At 46.4% G+C, this 11,587-nt stretch overlaps 1 long non-coding RNA gene across 1 annotated transcript; it reads right to left on the bottom strand.

Moving 5' to 3' along the window:
• Positions 1–1,984: 1,984 nt before the first annotated feature.
• Positions 1,985–3,650, bottom strand: LOC142774947 (uncharacterized). Its single transcript, XR_012886585.1, has 2 exons — positions 3,518–3,650; positions 1,985–2,236 (listed from the first exon to the last, which is right to left on the bottom strand). It is a non-coding gene; the product is annotated as an uncharacterized LOC142774947 (long non-coding RNA).
• Positions 3,651–11,587: the final 7,937 nt, after the last annotated feature.

Here is an 11,587-nt window from a genome sequence, read left to right as displayed (position 1 = left end):
GAAAAAAATGTAACTGGCGCAGCGTTTGAAATGCCGTGGGCATTCTAAGCATGGCTTGGGGGTATCCGCCTTCGTGAAAACTTGATAAGCTCTAAAAATTATTCCGTTCATTATTGTGCAACCACTGATAAACTAAGGTTTGCCTAAGCATCAGATACAATATATTTACGTGTACGCATGTTGTGGTATTGATACAAAACGTAAAAAAGTGTAAGAAAACCTACTTGTAACCTGTGCCACTCAGGTCAGTCGAAATTCATCGCTATATAAGCTGGTGCGCTTTCATAGTAGGGTGTGAGTAAACACGTCGAGGTGTGGGCCGTTGATGTAAATGGGTGATTGTGCTCTTCGTGCGTACTTGTTAGCGTATACGCTAGTGTACTTGTTGCGTACTATATGTGTACTATGTGACCAAGTGGGCATGTGTAGCTATATGGATTGCATCAGCACATATTAGGCTTTCGGTGTCCGTAAGTAATCCTGAATGGGTTGATGCGTAAACAATCCGCAAGGGAGCCGTGATAGTGGGTAATGACAACGTACGTCACGGTAGTCAACTTTTTTTAGTTTTGTTTAGTTCCTCTAGATGGCGCCACCTACCACCTACATCATTGCTATGACGCTCTCACACCTCCAGCTGCTTATATAACGTTGAACATCTATCTATCAAAGCGGTACTACGGATTCGGAATGGTTTCGCTGCGATCGGGTGTACGGTTTGGAGGCACATCTCGTGACCTGCGGACCCGTAAACGCATGGATAACGTCGCTACAATATGTGAATCTGCGAGAAATGAATACAGCAAGCCTAGCATGCACTCTTCAGGTGAGGGCTCTGCAGAATCCGTGTCTTTCGGAGTGAACGTGGCTTCGCTGACCGAACGAAACGTACTTGCTCCGTCGTTCTCTTTCGCGATGTGTTCACCGCCACAGGTTCGTCTGCTTGTTTTTATAATCATTTCGTTCAATATCAAGCTCAGCGGGACCGTTTTTTGTAACTTTCAGTGCCGTGTACTCCTTACCAGTCGAGAATCGTTGCATTTGCTAAGCCTACTCGCTTCGCCGGGGGGCAGCCATGTTGATTTTCATAAGGAGCAACGTGTTTCTCCGTGGATCAGGGAGCAACGTTTCTCTATTGAAAGACGAAAATTGGGGACATCGCCGTTCCTCCCTAAATGGAAAGAACGTCACTCTATATACTTATAAAGAGTGTAGGCTCCGTCAAGTCCCAGCCAAAGTCTTATAGAACAATAAATTGATGCGTCTTGAGCGGCAGGAGAAACTTTCTGTCTTCATTTGCAGTTCTTTTCATGTTCCAGAATTGCAGGCTGTTCACGTCTTCTTCTAAAAGCAACCAAAATGCCTCAAAAGGAAGGCGCGATGCGAATCCAGTATACTAGCGCAGTTTTTTTTCTTGCTTAACCATGACATCGTATTCAAACTGAGTTGTTATTCATTTTGACGCCTTTCTGAGGCAACCACTTAGACGTGATATTTCAAGCACCAAACATATGTTCTTTTTCTGAAGGTGGTTGTGCAGCCTTGCTGAATCTGCATTAGCCTTTTTCTCCTCTAGCTCCTTCTTCAATGCACTAGTTACTGGGTTAGCTTTTTTCTAGTTCCTGCTCAAGACGGTGAACGAATTCTCACTGCCTCTTCAGCTGATCATTTTGATTGTGCTCATGTTATGTATATGAGTGTTCTGCGAACGTATAACAAGTACTGTTCTCAGCGGCACTGCACAAGTCGGTGCTCTTTTCATCATTTGATGTTTCTTCGCTATGTGGCTGTTGCACTTAAACATGGTTGGCAGGTGGAGTGCGCTGTAACAGTGGAAAGGAAAGAAAAAATCTCATTACATAAATATTATAAGTAAACAGCTGTAACACTGCCAAATTTATTCATTGGAAAAACTGCCACATCAAATCATCCTTCTTCAAGGTGTGTAGAAAAAGTAGCAAAAACTCACGTCAACACACTGGTGTAGTGAATAAATAATCTCTTTATTTGACGCAACGTACTCTATCAGCTACTATGTTTAAATTATGTACTTGCTGATTGATGCCTGGCCATATAAACTGGACGTTCATACCTTTACTTGAAATTGTCGATGCTTCGTTACAATTTTTGCTTCAGGGAAATTCCTGTCGGCACCCGAATCATATACAACTTCTTCCCCCCTTCAAAGTGTTCGCCGCAAACTCTGTGACCTGTTGTGGGCACGAACTTTGAGCACCTGCAAAGAAATTTCTTTAAAATGCAAAACAGACCTACACATTAGTAATTTTATCCTGTTGCTCTGACGATGCAGCCCCAGCGGTAGTGACAAAATGTTATTGAGGCAAAGGGAGAGTTCCTGAGCAAAGGAGGTGTATGGTCATACTTTTTGTGATTTTGTGGTAAGGTGGTACAGTGGCATAAACCATGGGTGGTTCTGACACACCTTGTGTTCGGGCGTACGTTACAAGTGCCTCCCAAAGCACTCTCAAAGAGGAGAAACAGAGTATAAAAGTGAAAGCTGCTTTCTCTTTCAAAAAGCCCGGAAGAGTACGAGCTTTACAAATGTTACGGGGTACTACTGAAGTGTTGCAAATTTTTATTATGATTGGCTTTAATATAAAATGTAAGTAAACAGTTGACGGTAAGTGAATGTTGAAAGTTTGGCGGAAGCTGCTCATGATAATTTAGGAATCTGATTGCTGGGCTATGAATATGTTACTTATAACTCGCGCCAAACGTTATGACACTTTACAATGCAAGAAAGTTTGCAAGAGTTATCGTAGGAGGCTACTATTAACAGGAATACATGGTGAGGAATGAAGCTGACGCGTTTGTTCACAGACCCCCCCCCCCCCCGAAAAAAATAGTCTGATTATGCACCACTAGTATGGTGGGTGGAAATTGGTTGAGTGGATTTCTGACCAGCCACTCCACGATTTGCCTCACGTGAGCGTCATCAACATACAATGAACCGAGCCGGTGATCATTGTGATAATGCCCGCAAGAGCTCGTAAATCGATCAAGTGTAGGCTAAAATTAAGTTTAAAAGTTCGTTACAAACTATTACAACACATTTGCTATATGGGCATGCTGACAGGCTTTGTATTATATGTGCGACTAATACAGTACCTAAAACAGCCTCTGCCGTAGCAGTGAAGCTAATAGGAGGCGCAAACCAATATTAGCCCCACATTCCGGATAAACACGCCTCACACGCATTTCGAATGGCGCACGCCCTTTCGTGCATTGTAAACGTACAGCATCTGATACGATGATTCTTTACGTAAATATACACGTGAGGAAACAGCTTTTTCAGCATAGGAAGTTTCGAAGATGCCGTTCGACATGGCCAGACTGTATCACGTCTAGGACATGAACAAATCTGCGCTTACCGTGAAAAACGCATTTTTATACGTGCCTCGATACAATTTACTTTGTGTCAACTCGATCGGCTAATCTGAACTGAGTAAGCCGAATGCCCTAACGCAGCGAAGAACACCACAAAAGCGAGACTTACTTGCCACGCAGTCCAGCTCTGTTGATACGCTGCAGGCAAAGCTGCTGAAGCTGCATTTCTTTCGGGAACACGCCAAATCCGAGTCCCTTTTGTTTGCAACTGTTCAAGCATTCAGGAACACAACAAGTCAATCCACCCATCGCAGAAAATAAGCGCAGCAACGAAACCCACTGCACCAACGAATACAAGGGTGCGACGACGAATGACTACAACTACTGGCATGCATCACGGCAGCGGTGGCGTGGTGAAACTAGCTGGTGACATCGGTCTATTGTTGATCACGTGTAAATGTGCCGTTTTGTCTTCGAAGACTTCTCTTGGCTCGACTTGGCTAAAGTCGAAAAATATACATGTGCACGGCCAAAAGTGTTTGCATAAGGAGTCCCGGGAAAGTGCTGTAGCTCTTCTAATGTAATTTAGCACAATAGAAAGCAGTGCTCCTGCGACTGCAGGCTTCACAAGCACAACATTACGTGTTTCGTACTGGGACCTTTACTTTTCTTCACGGCTGGCGTTATACACTGGCGTATAATCGCTATCGCGATATCATTCACTCTTTGCAGCATATCTTCTTAAGACCACATAATCGCCGCAAATTGAAGTATCGTGATTGTAAATGTTCTACGGTGTCTTTTTCGTTATCATTCCGTGATGCAAAGCACTGACAGATAAGCTTTACGATGCACTCACAGAAACGCGTACCATAAAAATTGCTTGTTTTAGGTTCTTTGAATTACGTCACGCAAATAGAAATACGTTTATTTAAGAAAGGATGCATTGCATCTTCATAAATAGAACAACCACTTTTTCCCACATTCCGCGCCATATTATTCAACTCAATGCATCGTGGAGCCCCACCGCGGTGGTCTATTGGCTAAGGTACTCGGCTGACGACCCGCAGGTTGCGGGATCAAATCCCGGCTGCGGCGGCTGCATTTTTGATGTAGGCGACAATGCTAAGGCTCGTGTGCTCAGATGTCGGTGCTAGTGAAAGGTGGTCGAAATTTCCGGAGCCCTCCACTACGGCATCTCTCATAATCATATGGTGGTTTTGTGACTTTAAAACCCACATATCAATTGAATCAACATACATTGTGGATTTTTCTTCCAGCCTTAAAACAAGGAGCTTGTTCTGGAGAAAAAAGCGTCTGGTGCTCGGCACGCACACTTAAACTGAACTGGCCTTTTATATGAATTATATGTTATATGGCTTTCCTATATAATTGAAGTGCTGCATTCGAATTGCGCGCTTTGCGTAGTACTTCTGAGCACTAATTTTATTTAGCGATCGTGGGGCCTTGCGCGTTCTACTGTAAATTCTCTTAGCGGTGCCGCTGCTGAAGCGGAAAAGATGTGCTGTGGTGGTTTGAGGGGGACAGCTTGGCGCATATGCGCAGTTTTTTTCATTCGATGGTTAGCTTTGTCCTCCGCGTTCCGTTTTCTTTCTAGCATGTGTTTATTCGCTACGGTAAGTCACATCACTTGCTGTAGGTTAGTCGCTGTACTGCTGTATGGTGCCGCAGGAACTGTCATACCGGCGATGCATCAATTTCTGCAAGTTGCACGGCAATGCCAGGTAGATTATTTTTGCCACCGCGTGCATATTTCTTATTTCTTTGTTGGTGGTTTCACCCTCAGACTTTGTTATCGCTGGCAGTGTTGTGTATTTGGGCACTACGTTATTTCGCACTGATCCTGCACGTGTTCAGACGCTGGCGCTTCTCTTAACTCTCGCTCGACCGTGATTTCCTTTCGAAAAAGCCAAACTCCTTGAGTACTGCAGCTTGACCACACTTTGTCGATCGTACTACAATAGAAGTTGTGGATGTTAAGGCATGCTCGGAGAAAGCAGGAGCGGTAATTCAAAGCGGTCGCTGAAGCACCTCATGCTCTTTTAACGACTGTTTTGTAATGATAGTTCCTACTAACGAGACACGCTTTTTTGTTCGTGTTGCCTCTGAAAACGAAGGCGTGTCGTTTTTTGAACTCGCGATGATGCTTGTAAAACAATAGATTTTTTTTTCATTTAAACTGTTTGTTGGCTTGCTGTGAATAAATATTGCTGTACTCAATCGTAAATTGTTTTTAATGGTGCGAGCTGCCAATGAATACCTTTCGCTTCCATGCAGCCTTTGTACGCACATGTCTTGTGTTCCGAAGGGCGCTTTGGTGTGTTACTGAGCGTATCGACGCGCTTAAATAAAGCGGGCGAAAGATAACGAGACACCCCTAGGTCTGCACAAGTCCCGTTCTCTTTCGTCCACTTCTGTTTAAAAAAGTATATAGCCATAGTATAAAGAAGCAGCCGAGGAAACCGCGTAGGCGAATACGCACCCGGTACGGAAAAAAGACGGCTATTCTTTTTTGCCCTTCCAAAAAACAAAAATAAATTTTGTTTTCCGCTTTTTGTTTACTCAGTGTCATCTCTTGGTTGCCCTCGACAGTTCCATACACCACCGCTGCTTATCTTGTGTATTGTTGTCAAGGCTACAACTTCCTTTCTCTAAATTGGTTCTTTATTCTATGGCCCCATCGTGCTGCAGCGGACGCAACTGCAACTACGGCTGAGACGCTCTCTCCCTTATAAAGCCGCTCGACGCGGCAAGCCATTCTGTGAGCTTTTCAAGACGATAGTCTTTCTTCGGGACCTTTGACGTCAGTCAGTCAGTCAGTCAGTCAGTCAGTCAGTCAGTCAGTCAGTCAGTCAGTCAGTCAGTCAGTCAGTCAGTCAGTCAGTCAGTCAGTCAGTCAGTCAGTCAGTCAGTCAGTCAGTCAGTCAGTCAGTCAGTCAGTCAGTCAGTCAGTCAGTCAGTCAGTCAGTCAGTCAGTCAGTCAGTCAGTCAGTCAGTCAGTCAGTCAGTCAGTCAGTCAGTCAGTCAGTCAGTCAGTCAGTCAGTCAGTCAGTCAGTCAGTCAGTCAGTCAGTCAGTCAGTCAGTCAGTCAGTCAGTCAGTCAGTCAGTCAGTCAGTCAGTCAGTCAGTCAGTCAGTCAGTCAGTCAGTCAGTCAGTCAGTCAGTCAGTCAGTCAGTCAGTCAGTCAGTCAGTCAGTCAGTCAGTCAGTCAGTCAGTCAGTCAGTCAGTCAGTCAGTCAGTCAGTCAGTCAGTCAGTCAGTCAGTCAGTCAGTCAGTCAGTCAGTCAGTCAGTCAGTCAGTCAGTCAGTCAGTCTGTCTGTCTGTCTGTCTGTCAGTCTGTCTGTCTGTCTGTCTGTCTGTCTGTCTGTCTGTCTGTCTGTCTGTCTGTCTGTCTGTCTGTCTGTCTGTCTGTCTGTCTGTCTGTCTGTCTGTCTGTCTGTCTGTCTGTCTGTCTGTCTGTCTGTCTGTCTGTCTGTCTGTCTGTCTGTCTGTCTGTCTGTCTGTCTGTCTGTCTGTCTGTCTGTCTGTCTGTCTGTCTGTCTGTCTGTCTGTCTGTCTGTCTTATAGATGCCACTGACTGACACTCCTACTTCTAAATTCACATTCAAACCCAAAAAAGTTGATGAAGGGAAGGCCGCTGTGATAGCTCGGTGGTAAGAGCATCGAACGAGTTATTTGAAGGTCTTAGGTTCGACTCCTGCTCACGGCTGGTTATTTTTCACCCACTTTTCTTTCTTCGTATTTTGATTACAATTCGGTCAATTATCTTCCCATATACATTCCTTGGCATTATTGTCTGTTAGATCTTTAAATATATATATATATATATATATATATATATATATATATATATAATAATGATGCGTTTTAAAGTGGCACTCTTTTATAAATTAGGAGAGCGGTCACGATTCGGCAAGTGGTAATGGCGGAACCAGCCTGAGTACCCAGCTAATCAAACGTTGTTTTCTTCACCAACTGAGTCATACCCCCTGCCTAGCACTCATCTTTTCCACTACATTTCCCTCCCCTCCGGAAAAGAGCCATCCCGGCGACTCATGGGCAGGAGACAATAGAGGGATCGTAATATGGTTTTAGGCGGTCTAAGTGCACGATCTCACGTCCACGGCGTCGTTGATCATGGGGTTGCTCAAGCGACTCCACGATGTGATTTACGGGTGAAGTTTGTTTAACCACAAGTTAGGGCCGTCATACTTGTACGTCCGTTCTGTTGAGAGACCAGGGCTGGTTAAAGAGATGCGAAGCCAGACAAGGTCATCCGATGCATAGGAAGCCCGAGGCGTCGGGCTATCACGGTGGTGTTTCTCGCGTTGCTGTTCAGCACTTGTGAAGGAGCGGGCAAGACTACGACACTCTTCCGCGTATTTAGCAGCTTGTAACATCGTCGTCGACTAAGCAACATCCGGGTGGTAAGAAAGGATGTTGTCTAGCGTGCAAGAGGGCTCGAGACCATAAATGAGGAAGTATGGAGAGAAACAAGTGGTTGTCTGGACAGCAGTATTATGCGCGTATGTTACGAAACGAAGAATACTGTCCCAGTTGATGTGATCGGTTTGCGACGTACATAGACAGCATATATCTCCTAATGTACGGTTGAATTGTTCTGTGATGCCTTAGTTTAAGGATGATAGGCGGTGGTGGTGCAATGAATGACTTGGCGATGAATGACTTGGAAGTGATTCGACGGCATCCGACAAAAACACACGCCCTCGGTCACTCAGGAGTTCACGTGGTGCACCGTGACGTAAAATGATCTGATGCAATAGGAAACGACCGACGTCCCTGGCTGACGCAGAAGAGAGTGGTAAAGTTTCTGCGTAGCGCGTAAGGTGATCAATAGCGACGATTACCCAGCGATTTACTGCCGGTGTAATTGAAAAATGTCCATACAGATCGATACCAACACGGTCAAATGGTCGCGCAGGACAAGGTAAGGGTTGTAGTGGAGCTGGAAAACTTGGAGTGCGATTCTTCCGGCGTTGGCAAGCGAGACAGGAACGTACGTAGCGACGAACGACGCGATACATTCCACGCCAGTAGTAGCGGTGGGACAGGCAGGTGTAGGTTTTTAACAATCCAGCATGGGCGCATTGTCGGTCGGCGTGAAAGAAGGCGCATATGTCTGACCGGAGACGTTAGGGAATGACTAGGAGCCATTGGCGTCCTTGGGAGAGATAATTCCGTCTGTATAGCAAATCATCTCTGATAACGAAGTGCTGTATTTGACGGCGCATACCTCTAGGGATATTTTGTGAGGGAGTTCGACTTAACAAGTTGATCAGTGAAGCGATCCAAGGATCTTTTCGTTGCCTGTGTCGCATGTCGCTGACACTAAGTGCAGATATGTTGGGGGCAGGCGAAGACGGTGACTTGTCACTACATCGTAGAGGTGATCGGTACAAAACGTCTGCTTCGGAATGTTTTCGCCCAGAGTGGTAAACGACGTGAATGTTGTACTCTTGTAGCCGAAGTGCCCAACGTGTGAACCGGCTGGTGGGATCTTTTAACGAGGAGAGCCCACATTATGCGTGATGATCTGTAACAATGCTGACTGGGCGCCCGTAAAGATAGGGTCGAAACTTGCCTATGGCCCATATGATGGCTAGACACTCTTTTTCGGTGACTGAATAGTTGGCTTCTGCTTTTGTGAGTGCACGGCTGGCCTAAGAGACGGCGTACTGACAAAATCCAGGTTTACGCTAGGCGAGCACAGCACTGAGGCCAACTCCGCTCATCTGTGTGTATTTCCGTCGGGGCAAGAAGATCAAAATGTCGCAGTATAGGAGGTGACGTAAGAACGTGGCGGAGTGTGGCAAATGCATCATCTTAAGCTGGCGACCAACTAGAAAGGTCGTTGTATCCGGCAAGAAGGTAAGTCAAGGGCAATATGATGGAGGCGAAGTTGCGAATAAAATGACGAAAATATGAACATAAATCGAGGAAGCTGCGAAGTTCTTTTAAGTTCTTCGGCTTAGAGAATTCGGCAACGGCACGGAGTTTCGTCGGATCTGGAAGAATGCCATCTTTAGATACATAATGGCCCAAAACTACGGGGTTTCGAGCGCCGAAGCAGCACTTTTTCATGTTGAGCTGTAGACCAGCGGAGGTGAGGCAAGTAAGCACTGTCTCGATTCACTGAAGATGCGTTAAAAAGTCGCTTGAAACTATCGCGACATCGTCTAAAAAACCGAGACATGCCTGCCATTTCAGGCCATGAAGGATGTTGCTGATCATGCGCTCGAAAGTGGCAGGCGTATTGAAGAGCCCGAATGGCATTACGTTAAATTCGTATAAGCCATCAGGGATAACAAAAGCCGTCTTGGGCGATCAGCCTCAGCCATGGAAACCTTCCAATAACCTCAACGCAGATCTAGTGACGAGAACTCAGCGCCTTGTAAGCAGTCAAGGACATCATCTATGCGAGGTAGCGGGTAAACATATTTGCGCGTGATCTTATTGAAGCAGCGATAGTCGACGCAGAATCGTATAGAGCCATCCTTTTTCTTGACTAGAACAACTGGGGATGCCCACGGGCCGTTAGAGTGCTCAGTAACACCTCGCTTCAACATGTCGTCAACTTGTTCCGCGGTTATGCGACGCTCCGATGCCGATACCCGATACGGACGCTGACGTAAAGGAGCGTGAAGGCCAGTGTCGATTTCGTGAGATACTGTGGAAGGATGGCCTAAAGTCAGTTGATGCTGGTCGAAGCTGGAACAGAAGCGCTCGAGGAGGGCGATGATGTCGGTGCGCTCCTGGGTCGTAAGGTAGGTGTCGATGCAGCGCAAAATTGCGTCGGTGAATGATGGTGAAGAGGATGACGCGCAGCAATCAACAGCGCCAATAGGTAGCGTAGTCGAGTGGTCAGGAACTACACGTGCACTCGAGGGATCAATGTCATCGGCAAAGCCCAGGCACACTCCGCATAGTAACTTGGAAGGCGAGGGAAATGGATTTGAAACATAAATTTCACTTGATCCATCATGAACACTCAGAACGGCGAAAGGAATCAGGAAGCACTTGCGGCAAACTGCGGTTTCAGAAGGCGTAAAAAGAACAGTTGAGCCACTAGAGACGTCAAAGGAAAGCGGAACTAGGGAGGATGAGAACGGGGGTAGCAAAGTGTCGGCGGCAACGAATACTTTTGCAGGTGAAAGAGACGAGTCGAGTGAAGCAGCGTCACATAACAGCGCGAACTGCACTTCGGCGCGAGCACAGTCAATGACCGCATGATGAGGGAAGAGAAACTCCCAGCCTAATATAATGTTATAGGAACACTGCGGGAGCACTACAAATTCAACGACATAAATATTGTCAGCAATAACGACACGTGCTGTGCATGCAGCAAAAAGACAAATTCGTTGCTCGCTCGCAGTGCTCAAAACAAAGTCGTGAAGAGGCATTGTGACTTTTTTTTAGTCGAAAACAAACTTTTTCAGTCATTAAAGACTCGGCGGCGTTGTACCGACCAATGCAAAAACAGGTATACCTTCAAAGCAGACAGCAACGACGTTGGACGGCGAAAATCAAGATCTTGTGGAGTTCGAAAGATCCGCAGTTCTTGCCCCAGGAACTGCGGCTCCTAGTTTTCCTCAGGGACAGGGCGAGGTCGACGTAGCATAGGTAAAATGTAACGGCGTTTAGGTGAAGGCGACCGGTGTCTTTTGAAATTCCGGCGAGGTGAAAATGTGTCCATGATGGCAGTCTCGCCAGATACAGCAAGCTCCGGTCTTTGTGGGAAATAATAATTGTTGGGCCTGACGTCGTCACGCAGAAAAAACCCACGCCGTCGACAAAATCTTGCCACGTGACCCGCAATTCCACAGGCGAAGCATATGGGGCGGTTGTCTTGAGTGCGTCAAGGGTTCTGAGAGCGTGGAGGTGGTGGTCGGGAGAAATGATGGGCAGCCTGGTACATAGGCTCAGTCGGTACGACAAAGGGGCGCGTGGACGTAGGCGTTCGCGACAAAGAAAGGTGGCCGTTCGCGACAGGCAGACGTCGGGTTCCGTTCGGTGCTTCGGCATAGGTCAATGGAGCAGCAACATGTAGCGAAACGTCGGGGTTGTTCAAAGTTAAAGTTAGGTGCATCGGACGACCAGAGAGACGAATAAGTGTGGGTGAAACTCCGCGGAGGCAATCGATGAGAAGTCAACACGATGATTTTGGGGAGCACTCATTGGGGGTTTATTTAGCTAACA

Source organism: Rhipicephalus microplus, chromosome X, assembly GCF_043290135.1.
Source record: "Rhipicephalus microplus isolate Deutch F79 chromosome X, USDA_Rmic, whole genome shotgun sequence".
Lineage (NCBI taxonomy): Eukaryota > Metazoa > Arthropoda > Arachnida > Ixodida > Ixodidae > Rhipicephalus > Rhipicephalus microplus.
This window is presented reverse-complemented; position numbering and strand designations above follow the sequence as displayed.